Genomic DNA, 11,272 nt, shown 5'->3' with positions numbered 1-11,272 from the left:
AAGCAGGACTCAACCCTTGGTGTAAACTAAATGAGCCGCTCACAGATTCTGGCAGCCACAATGAGCCATTTGGTGTGAGATCCCAGACCTGCCCCTGTCCCAGAGGGAGGGGGGTCATCTGTGAAAGGCTGGAACACTGACTTATCAGCTCTTAACTCCCAAACTTTCAGTAACTCTGTTATCAGTGCCTGTGAGTGTAATTTAAACAGCCACACTGGGCTGGACCAAAGCCCCATGTAGCTCTGTGTTTTATCCTCTGACAGTAGCAAATACCAGGTGCCCCAAAATTAATCAACAAGGCACTACTGGGAGTTGAACCCAGGATCTCCTGTTTACAAGACAGGTGCTTTAGCCAGCTAAGCCATGGTGCCTGCCTGTAGGTAAAATACAGTGTCTGCCCACACCTGACTCCCTGCCATCCCCACTGGGGCCTGAGAAGCTTTGCTTGTGTTGGATTCTGCAAAGCAGAGGAGCAGGTGAGGTTTTCCGTGTGTGTGTGTGTGTGTGTGTGTGTCTGCACTACAAAGTTATTTCAGCATCAATATATTGCTCAGGTGTGTGAAAAACACACAACGCTCCCTCGGTCGGCAGATTTTGGCTGGTGCACACACTGCAATACCACGTCTGGCGACAAAATTGCCCTGTTTTGGTGGCAATATAAAACCACCTCGACGAGAGGCCTAGAGCTTTGTGCAGCAAACTTGAAGTGACAAATTGTCAGTGTAAATGCTGCTGGTCATTATATCACCATAACTGGCTCCACCAGTATCCCACTATGCCTGCCGTGACCTCGCCTGCCCTGCATTCCTGCTACAGAGGCTGGATCCTTCCTGTTTCATAGCTCCATAAAGTTCTGACTGCTGAGCTGTTATCTACACCGGGATTAGGTTGATAGAACTGCATTGCCAGCCTAAGTAATGTAATTACACCAACCTAATTTCATAGTGTAGACCTGTCCAAAGAATCACACACACACCTTGGGAGCAAAACTTCACCTGCTCCTCTGCTTTACAGAAGCCAAACATGAGCAACACTTGTCAGGGCCGAGTGGGGATTGGCAGAGAGTCAGATATGGGCAAACACACTGCTTTAAGTAAGAGTAGGTACCATGGCTTAGCTGGTTTAAAACACCTGTTTTGTAAACAAGAGAGATAGGAGGAGAAATCTAAGGCCAGCAGAGATAGGGACAAAAAGGAGTTTCTAAACACTAAGCGGAAGCAGGGGCTGAATGAGCTCCCCCCTCACATCTAGTGAGGAGCTGGGGGAAAGACTTCAGGAACAGACCATTTGCTTAGACACACCTACTCTGCCTAGCTATGCAGCATGATGGGGCCACTGTCCCAAAATGACCAGTTTTGGCTGGTGGTGGGTTACAAATCACTTTAGGATTGAATGGAATGAAATGTTATTATCCTTCCTGCATGAGTGAAGGGCAGCAGAACATACCTAGTCGGTCCTGATGGAGGGGTGGGTGGGTGAGGAATAGCTTTTATTGGACTTTGTAGAAGTGATTGAGAACATCACCCTAACCCAGTGGTCCTCAAACATTTCACTCTGTGCCCTCTTAGCCATGGCTGTGGCCCCTCGGAAGCCACGGTCAAGAACCGAGGCTGGGAGTGGGGCTGTTGCTTGCTGGGAAGAGGGGTGCAGACAGGGGTTAGGGGGGTCAAGTCCAAGCTGGGAGTCAGGGGCCCAGGCTGAGGGTGGGGTTGGGGAAGAGCTGGGGCAGAGTGGGGCTGAGTGCTGCTCCCTCCATGGGGGCTGGCTCAGGCCCTGAGGTGCCCCCATGAATGTTCCTCTGTGTCCCACTAGGAGTCACGCCCCACATTTTGGTAACCACTGAACCCTACTCGCTAAGCAGGGGCTAGTGATGCCAAAGCCCAGGGAAAGGGAGAACAAGTGCGGGGCCCCCAGCACTGGAACCATGTGAAGGGGCTGCAGGAGAGGGGCAATGGCTGGTGGCCCAGGGAGTTAAGGGCAAAGGGGGCACAGGAGGGGGCAGGAGTTAGGGGTGAAGGAGGTGCAAGGGTTGGGAGTGCAGGAGCTAGCCGTAAATGGGGAGTGGGGATCGTCCAGGGGCAATGGGGAAGTGCCAAATACAAGCTTTCCCCAGGGCACCATTTCCCCTAACGCTGGTCTGAGCAAACAATTGGAAATGACCCTTCAGTGAGACCAGAACCATAGTGTAGAAAAGCCCCTTTGTTAAGTGGTGGTGGCTGAGTGCTTAGGGAGATGGGTTAGAAAACAACAGGCATTTTTCTGTGGAGGTTTGATTCTTGCCTGCTAGGCAAGGCTGGTGTGTGGTGTCTCCATGGCTGCACTTTCAGTGTCTGATCTGCCACAGTGCCCCAGGGAGCCAAGTCTAGACATACTCAGAGGCTCTATGCCAGGGTTTCTCAAACTTCCTTTCACCGCAACCCCCTTCTGCCAAAAAAAAAAAACTTACTGCATGGCCTTGGAAAGAGGGACCAAGCCCCTCCACACTGAGCACAGGCAGAGGAGACAAAGCCTGAGCCCTGCCCCAGTTAGGGGAGGGCAAAACCAGAGCTTGAGGGATTCAGCCCTGGGTGGTGGGGCTCAGACTTTTGGCTTCAGCCCCAGGCCCCAACAAGTCTAATGCCAGCCCTGGTGACCCCATTAAAACAGGGTCACGACCCACTTTGGGGTCCTGACTCACAGTTTGAGAACCACTGCTCTATGCCGATGGGAGAGAGTTTTCCTGTGGGTGTAGTTAATCCTCTTCCCAAGAGGTGGCAGCTATGTCACTGGGAGAAGCTATATCGGTGGGTGCGCAAGCTGTGGTGTTTGCCACATTTAAGAAGTTTAATCAAACCCCATTTTTTAAACCACTTGTGGTCTGGGAATTGCAAAGCAGCTCGATGAATCAGGGTCTGTCCTTCAAAGTCCTGGAGATCACACTTCTATATGTGTGTTATCATGGGGGTATAGCTCAGTGGCAGAGTGCTTAACTGCCCATCAAGTGCTCTTTGTTTCAATCCCCAGTGTTCTCTTATAACCTTTTTTTCATTTTTTTTTTAAAAAAAGGAAAACATTTTCATTTCCATTCTCCATTATGTTCAGGAGCTCCACTATATGGGGGTGCTTGATATGGATGTAAACACTCAACATTTCGCTGTCCAAATGCATAAAAACCTAGCAAAGCTGTCCATCAGCTGAAATCAGTTCCAATCCTCTAAGTGTCTAGTTTATGTTTTCATCAATTAAACAAAGGTATCATATGAATGTACATTTGCAGATCCCTCTTCTCCAGAAGCTGTGCTGTGCAGAAGAACAAGCTACAGTTCAGGACTCTGATGACCAAAGAGCCACCAAATGTTCTGAGGGCTTGGGAAAAATGCCTTCTAGGGAGCTATTGAAAGAGCGTAACCTGTTTAGCTTATCAAAAGAAGATTGAAAGGTGACTTCATTGAAGTGTTGAAGGGCCTTAATGGAGAGAAAAGATTGGGTATTAAAGGGCTCTTTAATCAAGCAGAGAAAGGCATAACAAGACCCAATGGCTGGAAGGTGAAAAGAGACAAATTCATATTACTACTAAGGCACAAATATTCAACAGCGAGGATGATTCACCACAGGAACAAGCTACCAAGGAAAGTGGTGGATTCACCATCTCCTGATATCATTTAATGAAGACTAGATGCCTTTCTGGAATGTGTTTGCCCCAAAAGTAGCTCCTGTGTCATACAGGAGGCCTGTGATATGCAGGAGGTCAGATTAGATGCTCTAATGGTCTCTTCTGGCCATAAAGTCGACTAATTTCTGAAAAACTGAGTGTAGCATTGGGAGCAGCGTCTGATGTTTTCCTGTCTAGCCGGCTTGCTGCCTAGAACGAACGCTCCTTGAGTGGGGTGATCCCCAGGGAGTAGCTCAAACCTCCAAAGTGCCTGGGCAGGGGCAGGACATTAGCACAGCAAGGGAGGGGTGTGGCAGTGACATCACAAAGGCCTTTTGCAGGACCTCAGACTATTGGTCAAAGGTGGTGGGGAGGTGGTGACCTCACAGAGAGATGCTGACATCAGCCAGGCAGGACAGGGGCGAGGGGCCAGGGAAACCTCAGAGACCCCTGTGGCTTTGCTTCAACAAGTCTCCTTCTCCAGGTCTCTCTTTGAGGACTGAGAGAGTATTCGGGTTCACGGACGTGAGCGCCAGGAGGAATCTCTTTCGAGTTTTCTCCTTCCCTTTTCCTGATTTTACTAGAAAACAGCCATCCCTGTTTAGAAGGTAAGAGCCTCCTCGAGGTTTGAAACCTGTTCAGTCTGATCCATCTGGTGACTGTTGAATTCTAGGCATGGAAAACACGAGCTTAAGGAGGCAGAGGTAGGAAATGGGCCCTTTGCCCACAGAAATGGTCTATAATGGACGGCCGCAGGCAGCAGGCCGAGAGATAATCTCATCAAAATGAACTGGCCTGCACAGCAGCTTAAAAGCCAGCTGCTAAAACTAGGACTCAAACACTGGACCCCCCAGTTAAAAGCCTTATGTTCTTCTCACCAGCAGCTTCCTCTTGCAGGACTCTCTTTCCTCCTCCATCAGCTATAATACTGATCTACCACATCTGTGGGGCCTGCGCTGAGTCCCCACATCCCCCTACTTTGTCTTTGTTCCCTGCAGGCTGCAAAAATGTCAGGGGAGGCCACCCCCTCCCTTCACTCGGTGCTCCCACTCATATCGGCCAGCTGGAGCCTCATCTCCTGGAACTCAGCCAGCTGTCACTTGATCCAGTCGTACAGTGACACGCTGACTGGCTCCCCTCCCTGGATGCTCTTGTAGAAATCCCACAGGCGACGCTGCAGGACTTGGCACCATTGGTTTCTTTAATGTTGTGGTGTTTGCCTGATCACTGGAACAAAGCCGCCAACTCCTCCCTCACTGACTCCCACCAATCCCCTGGTTGCCATAGAACCCTCTGATGCTTTCCCGTTCTGCCAACACTGACAGGCCTCACCCCCCTGCTCCTTTATCTTGCAAGCTCTGGATGTTCAGCTTCCAATATCCTCTGCCGTGGGTCAGGGAATTGCCCACATTGAGCACATGGTGAGAGCTGCGTGATCTGAACAGTCCATTGGCACCACCCTGCACTGGGCTGTCGACGTGCTCTCCTTCACGGAAATCCGGTCAGTGCGACTCCTGGCCTGTCCCTGCAGAAAGGTGTATCCCCTCTGTGGCTGCTGTGAGCTCGGGTCAGAGGAATAGGAGGTTACTGCCCACCCTCCACTGGTTCCATTACGGAGAAGCACGTCCTCTAAGCTGACCTCACTACAGACCTGCGCCAGGTAGTGCTCATTGTAAAAACGTTTCCTCTGACGGTAGAGAAAATGGGACCAGCGGTTCTCAGGCCGGCTGAGACAATTAAAATCCGCCCCAACACCAAACACTGTGTGGTCCAGAGGAAGGGAGCCAGTTCCTACCATAGATCTTTCCTTTCACACCTTAACATCCAGTGCCTCCTCTTGGGCCCCTGAATCCCTGCCACATTCCAGGTGCCAGATGCCCCTTCTCCAGCACTGTCATCACTCAGCTTTGCAGAGGAGCTTTCCTCCCAAGTCCCTGCCCCCTCTGGCACCATCTCCAAGGGCCGTCCTGCCTCACTCTGTTCCCGCCATTTTGGGTCAACGAATAAGTCATGTGGGAAAGACAGCGCCCATCTCTTGTGCTTTACAATACAGCACCATGGTGCTTAACAGCACAGGTCAGGTGGGCAAACTAGGGGAAGAAGCCCATGCTCTCTTTTGTCCTGCTGGGGAGCTCAAAATCAGGTACTTGCCTCAGATAAAGGTGCTGCTGCCTTCCTAGAAAACAAGCCACCCCTGCACAAAAAAGGGATGAAAGGGCTGCCAAAGCCTGGGATTGAAGCAGGGAATCAGCACCACAAAAGTCAGGAATCAGCTCAGGGTACGGTATAGCATACGCACGCAGTGGTTAGACAAGCAACAGCAAGGAACTGGACTGGTATGGAGTGAAAGTTCTGTGGGAAGGAACCAAAAAGAGCACCGGGGCTGTGGTACAGCACTTGCATACACTTTCTTTGGCCTGTTTTGCTGGAAGAGTTAGCAGGCCAAAATGGTTAGTCACAGGTCAGTGGGTGGGTTGATGCAAATTCTGGACTCTGGGACCAGAGCTGGGCTGGGGGAAAGAGGGTCACAACTTTGGCAGCACATGCACCACATGCACCACCACCACCCTTTGCTACCTCACTCCATAAGCCCGCACACAGAGCAACCTTTTACCTCTCAGGACCAAAATAGCCAATGAAAGAGATGGAATAGCATAAGCTTAGGACAAACAACTGCATCATCAACAACAACTCTAAGAGATTCAAAAATGCCTTTGTCTTGACACACCAGAGAGAGCAGAAAGAATGACAACAAGCACACTAACATCCATTTCTACCTGCCCCCAGGTTTTGGCGTTTGGAACCCATACCCCTTAATGGTGAGGACTTTTCAGGCCAGGGTGAAGCTTTCAGGCCTCAAATGCCAGGTATAGTTACTCTGTCCTTGATCCAAAATAAATGGGAAAATACACTGGATTACTCCTGCCCCAATAACAAAGAGACTGGGGATCCCACAGCAGCTGAAATCACCGTTTGGACAAGCACTCCCATCATGCAATCCGGGGTGGGTGTGACCATGCAAATGACATCACCCCAAAAGGCCTTGACAACACATCACCAACAGATGGCAGGGGAGAGTTCATACTGACCCTGCTTCAATTAGATTGTGGCAAAGATTAAAAAACACTGAACGTTAAAACTCACCAAACGCCCGTCAATTCATCCTCATCGTCGTATCCGCTCGTTATACTCCACACCTGAACGTAGCCCTCACATGGACAACATACCCTCCTAACTCAGTGTCTGTACGTTAACCTTTTGCCCCCCAGTCGGGGCCATTGCAGATTATGTATTCCTTACGCCACCCGATCTTAAACCGAACTTCTCACCCCTTGAATAATCTGTACGTTGTTCACTGATCACCAGAAACTTCTACGCCTAAACGCTGTACCGTACACTTTTTTTTTCTTTGAACATCATCTTAATAAAATGTTGACATTTGTTTGAGATCCCGGCTCCTGTTCCTTTGCAAGTCGTGTGCGTTTGCTCCGTATTTCAGTCTGCTAATACTGCGGGGTGCGGGTGCGGGTGCGGGTGGGGGTGGGAGTGGGGGTGGGGGGCGATTGAGCCAGAGGCGCTTGCCTGCTGCAGACACGGATCCAAGGCTGAACCTCGTCCCCCACAAGCTTGAAAGCTTAACTGAAAACTGTTTAAGAAGTGCTCCCATCTCCCGCACTCAGCTCCCCAGCTCCCAATGGTGTCCAAACCCCAAATAGATCCCTTTTACCCTGTAGAAGCTGTAAAATCCTGTGACCAGGGCAGCTGCCTAGCAGCCTGCGCATCTGCCTGCCAGCATGAGAGCGCGTAAGGCACTAATCCGGATAGTGGCGGCTAGGTGGCAGGGGGAGGGTGTGAAGAACCAGCAGAGTGGCGCAGTGGGAGCGTGCTGGGCCCCTAACCCAGAGGTCAATGGATTGAAACCATCCTCCGCTACGCGTGCGCTTGTTTCTTTTTCCCTCTGGGCCTTCAAGCGAGCCGGTGACCAGCAGAGCACCAAGAGCCTAGGCCATGAGGCAAGAGGTGGCTGAGGCGAAGCGGCCTGCCAGGGAGCTCCCCGGCACCTCTGGCTGCCTGGGCTGAAGGCAAGAGGCAGGCCTAGGCGTGGTGAGGGCCTCCTGTCCTGGAATGAGGTTGCAGTGCTTCCTGGTCCCCTTTTCCCACCACCCCGGCAGGCGGCTGCTGCGGGAGAACACGAGGGAGGCTCTGGGGGCGCTACGCAGCGCTGTGTGTGTGGCTGTCAGGGGAAAGAGCCAAGGCTCCCAACTCGACCTGCCATTGACTCGCGTGGCTCTGCGCGCCGTCAGCCGGGGCGGGCCAGGCTGCGGACGTGACTCAGGCTTGGGCCGCATGGCCGCGCTTTCCTGACGAGGCATGAGGCGGGCCAAGAGCTTTGCACAGCGTACAGGGAAGTGGGAGGGAGGCGTCTTTGAGCCGGCCTGTCTCCTCCGCTTCTCCCTTGCCGCTTGGGCGGAGGCGGGAAGGGAGCGAAATGTTCCCGGCTGAAAGTTTTTGTGCTCGGCCTTGAGGATTAAGCCGGAGCCTCCGGCACGGCTGCTGGCAGATGGGTTTCTGAATGGCATCCAGCCCGCTCTTTGGACCACCAGCTGAAAGCACTGAGGCCAAGAGGCAGCAAAATGGGACCTTTGAGGCTCCTCCACAGGCCTCGGGGAAGCAAGGAAGCAGCACAGGCTTAGCGTCGACCTTGGGTGGGCTCAAACCACCATCCTTTCGGTTAACAGCCGAACGCGCTGACCCATTGCGCCACAGAGACATGGAGGGGCAAGGCTGTATTGAGCACAAAAGCCGGGAATCAGCTCAGGGTACAGTATAGCACATGTATGCAGTGGTTAGACAAGCAACAGCAAGAAACTGGACTGCTATGGAGGGAAAGTTCTGTGGGAAGGAACCGAAAAGAGCAACGGGGCTGTGGTACAGCGCTCGCATACACGTTCTTTGGCCTGTTTTGCTGGAAGAGTTAGCAGACCGAGATTGTTAGTCACAGGACAATGGGTGGGTTTATGCAAATTCTGGACTCCGGGACGGGGGCAAATGCACCACCTCTGCAACTGACCTTTGCTACCTCACTCCATAACAACACACCGTGAAAAAAATCTAACCGCATAAGCTTAGGGTAAGCAACTGCAGTACTAACAACAATTTTAAGAGATTCAAAACCGCCTCTGTCTTTCCACACCAAGAACAGCAAAAAGGACATCAGCACCACCTACAAAGCACCAACAAACATCCATTCCTACCTCCTACCATGAGTGGCTGTTAGGAACCCATACCCCTTAATGGTGAGTACTTTTCAGGAGAGGGTGATGCTCTCAGGCCTCAAATGCCAGGTACAGTTACTCTGTCCTTCATCCAAAATCAACAGGAAAATACACTGGATTACTCCTGACCCAATAACAAAGAGACTGGGGATATCGCAGCAGCTGAAATGACCGTTTGGACAAGCACTCCCATCATGCAATCCGGGGTGGGTGTAATCATGCAAATGACATCAGCCCCAAAAGGCCTTGACACGGGCTGGGAGAGTAGTCACGCTGACTTTTGGGAGCGTAGGCGGTTGCCCCGGCAGCGCCTCTGCCGCATGTTCTACGTACTCTGCTTTCTCTTCAGTTCGTAGAAATCTTTCGCCTTTTACTAAAGATTTCCGTGGAGAGGAATGTTTATGAGTTTGTACCCAATTTTTTAAAGCTTTGCTTTGGCAAGGCTGTTGCCTGCTGTGAGAAAAACAGAAGAGTGCTCCCTGAGCTGGTGTCACTGGCTGAAGCTTTTCTATAGTATGAAAAAAGTATAGTATGGGGCACCTGGCATTGGCCCCTGTCAGCAGACAGGATACTGGGCTAGGTCTTTAACTTGGACGGGTAGCTGGGAAGACGATAAATCAGACAGAACCCGTTCGACAAACCTCTTCATTTCCTTGTTATTGCCTGACTCCTTTCATTCTTTTCCTTTTCCTTATTTCCCAGCAGACCGACTAGCCACCAGATTTGGGTGCTAGCAGAGGGACCTGACGAGCTCCTTCTTTTCGGCAGCGTTGAACATGCCAGGGCACAGTCAGATTCTGGATGCTCATCTGAATGTAACGCCTAGCGCTCACCTTTATTTCTGTTTCTTAGCTCTTTTGGGCCATCGATCTTTGGTCTGACCCGTAGGATCCCTGCATTAGGAGAGATGGCTAATTAATGAGCCCATAAACCTTGGAAATCAAATGAAACCTGAAGTCCGTAGAAGACCACGAAAGGCCCTTGGGGGGTGGAGTGCGAGCTGAGGAAGCGTTCCTTGCACAGCTTACCTCTCCATTCTCGTTTTCCTGTCCTGAGCGCAAAAGCCAGGAAGCAGCTCCGGGTAGGGAGGGGATACCATATGTGTGCAGTGGTTAGACAGGAAACAGCGAGGAACTGGACTCGTATGGAGTGAAACTGTAAGCATCTTCTGTATGCCTGATGACTGCAGGTTTGAGAGAGTTATGTGGGAAGTGGAGGCCTTCTCACAGCCAGGGCTGGATGTACCCAGGGGCCCCAGCTCATCCATTGTTTCCATGGAATTTGGCCCCCTGCTTTGCACAAGGGACAGAGAAAGATCTTGCTGTTCCTGTGTCTGTGCAAGGAAAATTGTGTTTCTGTATGAAAGACAGGTGGGAAATGGCCCCATGGTGGGACAATATCCTGAGGATTAAGACCTAAGAACTCAGGCTGAGAACTGATATAATTCCACTTATCTGGGATTTAACAAATTGTCTTCCATGGAGCAGGGCCAGATCCAGCATTTTTCCATCCCAAGTGGAAAAAAAATGTATTAAAGCCACAATCAGGGACAGCTCTACCGCTGCCACTTTTGGTGGCAAGTCCTTCCCTCCAAGAGGGACTGAGAGGGCTGAATTGCCACCAAAGAGCCTGACATGCCTCCCCTTTCCATTGGTCACCCCAGGCACCTGCTTGCTGCACTGGTGCCAGCCCTGCCATGGAGACACTGGGAAGATGGGGGGAATCAGGAAAAAAACATGGATTTGTTTACACTGCAAGTGAAGAATAACTGAAGCTTCTTTAGTTTGAAGTCTCTTTTCCCTGACTGGGAATCGAACCCAGGCTGTGGCAGTGAAAGTGCCAAATCCTAACCACTAGACCACCAGGGAGGTGATGATAATTTTTATCTCATTTATACTACACTTTCTTAGGCTACTTTCTATCCACTTTCGAAAGCTGCTCCATTGTCCATTCCCTGAGGGGCTAAGAGCAGAGAACCCCTGTACTCAGGGTCACAACCTGAGCCCAACCCAAGCCACTGAAACAAACTCAAATGATGCTTTCTCCTGCAGGATCACAGAGACACACAAAGAAAACCCATCAGGAACAATCCTCCTCTGCTTTCATATACCCCATCGCAACCCTCTTAGCAGCCGACTCTTGCAGGAAGGACACTGAGCTGATAGGAGCTCTGGCATAGAGACCAATGGAGGAGTATTGCTCCCCCTCACTGTGAGCTAATCACAGTCTGACTCCCTGTAATGGGGCTCTGAGCTTTGCCATCTTGTGAGTTCTGTGTCCTCAACAAGCAACCACATTGCTGAACCCCCGGACCCTTCTGCTGTGGTGATTGCACACTCTGTCCTCTCTATAATCTTAGGCAGGT

The 11,272-nt window shown here is 51.1% G+C and overlaps 4 non-coding genes across 4 annotated transcripts; 1 reads left to right on the top strand and 3 right to left on the bottom strand.

Moving 5' to 3' along the window:
- Positions 1-297: 297 nt before the first annotated feature.
- On the bottom strand, positions 298-371 carry TRNAT-UGU. The gene has a single exon. It is a non-coding gene; the product is annotated as a tRNA-Thr (tRNA).
- Positions 372-8,328: 7,957 nt separating this feature from the next.
- On the bottom strand, positions 8,329-8,402 carry TRNAN-GUU. The gene has a single exon. It is a non-coding gene; the product is annotated as a tRNA-Asn (tRNA).
- An 834-nt stretch (positions 8,403-9,236) lies between these two features.
- On the top strand, positions 9,237-9,352 carry LOC123358903. The gene has a single exon (XR_006575802.1). It is a non-coding gene; the product is annotated as a U5 spliceosomal RNA (small nuclear RNA).
- A 1,351-nt stretch (positions 9,353-10,703) lies between these two features.
- On the bottom strand, positions 10,704-10,775 carry TRNAE-UUC. Its single transcript has one exon. It is a non-coding gene; the product is annotated as a tRNA-Glu (tRNA).
- Positions 10,776-11,272: the final 497 nt, after the last annotated feature.

This window comes from Mauremys mutica, unplaced genomic scaffold (genome assembly GCF_020497125.1).
Source record: "Mauremys mutica isolate MM-2020 ecotype Southern unplaced genomic scaffold, ASM2049712v1 Super-Scaffold_100099, whole genome shotgun sequence".
In the NCBI taxonomy this organism is placed as follows: domain Eukaryota; kingdom Metazoa; phylum Chordata; order Testudines; family Geoemydidae; genus Mauremys; species Mauremys mutica.
The sequence above is the reverse complement of the archived record's forward strand: the minus strand, read 5'-3'. Positions and strand labels throughout refer to the sequence as shown.